This window comes from Gymnoscopelus braueri (genome assembly GCF_963280865.1).
Source record: "Gymnoscopelus braueri genome assembly, chromosome: 3".
NCBI lineage: Eukaryota > Metazoa > Chordata > Actinopteri > Myctophiformes > Myctophidae > Gymnoscopelus > Gymnoscopelus braueri.
The window spans coordinates 23,637,798-23,640,670 of NC_137612.1; positions in this window are offsets into that span (position 1 = coordinate 23,637,798).

Consider the following 2,873-nt stretch of genomic DNA (forward strand, 5'->3'; position numbering starts at 1 on the left):
CTCTGGGTGAAACTCCCAGGGTAGGGCCAAGAAGTGCCATGGTCCAGTAGTGGAAAAAGTACACATTTTTTTTTACTTAAGTAAAAGTATCAATACTGCTATGTAGAAATACTCTGTTACAAGTAAAAGACCGGAATTCAAAATTTACTTGAGTAAAAGTAGAAAAGTATTGGTATCAAAATGTACTTAAAGTAACAAAAGTAGAAAGTACTCAATATGCAGAATGTCCCGTTTCACAAGTTTTCACATGTATAAACTGTATACAAATCTTTTGAAAATATCAGATCTACAAAGCTCACAATGCTCTCGTGATGCATTGTGAGCTTGTAGATCGGCTATTTTCAAATGGCCGAAATGTTGGGCTGAAGTGGATAACGTTTTATAATGATAATCAGAATCAGAATCAGAATCAGAATCAGTTTTATTGTCACATCACAGGTTTACAAGGTAAAAAAGTGGGTGAAATTCTTTTTTGTACATCGTTCCCATCGCAACGTTAGTTTCCATAGAAAGAAGAGGGGGGGGGAGAAGAAGAGGGGGGCAGGTGGGAAGGAGATCAAAAACAAGAGAGCAACAGAAGGCCAGACAAGTTATCTACATATTTACAAATTACCTGAGATAATAAAAAAACTAAAGAACTAAACTAAGGTGCCTGAGCATAGCAGCAATGTATTGTATACTGTGCATGTTATACTTATACTGTGCATGATAGACAAAGGACGTTAAGGTGCTTAGAGGAAAAGGAGCACAATAAAAAGACCCAAAAAAGTCAGTGCGTTATACAAGGGATTAAGGTGCAAAAGGTCAGTGCGTGTCCACCTAGAGTGGACTGACCCTAGTATAATCCGCATGTAGCTCCATGAGGGAGTGCAACAAAAAGTCATTTGTACCTGGTGTAGTCCACAGGTGTGTCCGAGGGGGGGCTAAAGTCCAAGTCATTGTCCCTGGTATAATCCACAGGTGTGTTCAGGAAGGAAGAGCCAGAAAAGTCTGCGCCGCCTGTTGTCAGGCTGCTGAACTCATCCAGGCTTATGCCCCATTCAGCATTCTGACAGCAGCTGGGTTGAAACTACACCAAAATCTGGTGGTGGAACTCTTGATACTGCGGTAGAGCCCCTTGCCCGGTCGCGGTCGTTGTAGGGGGTTGAACAGTCTGTGACTTGGGTGGTGCTTGTCCTTGATGATGCGCTTGGCTTTGACCACGCACCGCTTTTTGTACAGTTCCTGGAGCGCTGGGAGCTCGATTCCCATTATCCGCTCTGCCGATCGCACTACTCGTTGTAGGCTGACCTTTTCTCGGGCAGTGCAGTTCCCGTACCAGGCCGTGACACAGCCTGTTAGGATGCCTTCAACAGAACTGTTGTAGTACAGCCTGAGGATGCGACGTCCTACTCCGAGCTTCTTCAGGCGACGGAGCCAGTACAGTCGCTGCTGAGCCTTTTTCCTCACGTGTGTGGAGTGCGTCTCCCATTTGAGGTCCTCCTCGATGTGTACTCCGAGGAACTTGAACTCGCTGACCCTTTCCACTGCAGCACCGTCGATGAGGATGGGCGCATGGTCTCTCCGCGGCCTCCTGAAGTCCACGATCAGTTCTTTGGTCTTGTCGACGTTAAGAGAGAGGTTGTTCTCACGGCACCAGTGTGCCAGTGATTTGATCTCCTCTCTGTAGTCAGACTCGTCGTTGTTGACGATTCGGCCTATCACTGTCGTGTCGTCCGCGTACTTTATGATGGTGTTGGAGACATGTGTGGCTATGCAGTCATACGTGTACAGGGAGTAGAGGAGAGGGCTCAGCACGCATCCCTGGGGTGCTCCGGTGTTGAGGGTCAGGGGGTCGGATGTGATGCTGCCCATTCTCACCACCTGATGTCGGTTGGACAAGAAGTCCTGTATCCAGTCGCACATGCTTGGGTGTAGCCCTAGGTGTCTGAGCTTTTTGTCAAGTATTGCTGGGACAATCAAAATCTACAAAGTGACTAGTAACTAAAGTGTTCAAATAATTGTAGTGGACTAAAAAGTGCAATATTTGTCTCTGAGATGTAGTGGAGTAGAAGTGCAAGTATTGAAATTTGGAAATACTCCAGTAAAGTAAAAACACCTCAAATGTGTACTTAAGTACAGGACTTGAGTAAATGTACTTAGCTACTTTACACCCCTGCTGGTCACACATACATACATCAAATACAATAAAAAAAGAAAAAAGATTCAATCAAACAGTTCCAGTAGCAAACATTTGACAGTCACCAAAACAGACCAATAGGAGGACTGTAAACATGCTTGGAAGAAAGGGGGCGGGACTCAGGATATCCCATGTCATGAGTGCGAGACTGTGCTTTGTTGTTCCTTCAAGGCACAAAGTCGGAGGAAAAAGACCTTTCAGTGTTTAATACCGTAGATCAAACTTCTCGTGATTGGAGATAAACGTGACACGGAGTCCTAGTGTGTGGAATGGTTGATATAAAGCAGTGAAAGCGGCTCGTCGGGGGGCTACAGTAGCGTTAGCCCACTGTGGGAGTGTGTTGTCCAGATTGGAACGGAAGGAATTTCAACCACTGTGGGACAGGGTTGCCAGGTCTGCTTATTATAAGCGACTTTGGGCTTCTTTTTCTGTGAAGTTGCTTGTAAATATTAGTGGGTTGCGTTTTTTTTTCTAAAGTATAAGTTGCTTGTTTGGGCTTGTTTCCTACTGTTGTTTAAACCAGTGGTTTAAAAATATTTTTATGTCAAGGACCCCCCAAATTAATATGTAATTATCCAAGGACCCCCCATCTGAAAATATTTTGTGCCAGGGACCCCCCCCGCCCCATACAAGATTTGTGTTGTTATAATGTTAAAATATTCTACATTTTCAACTTTTTTGTCCATGATTTTTT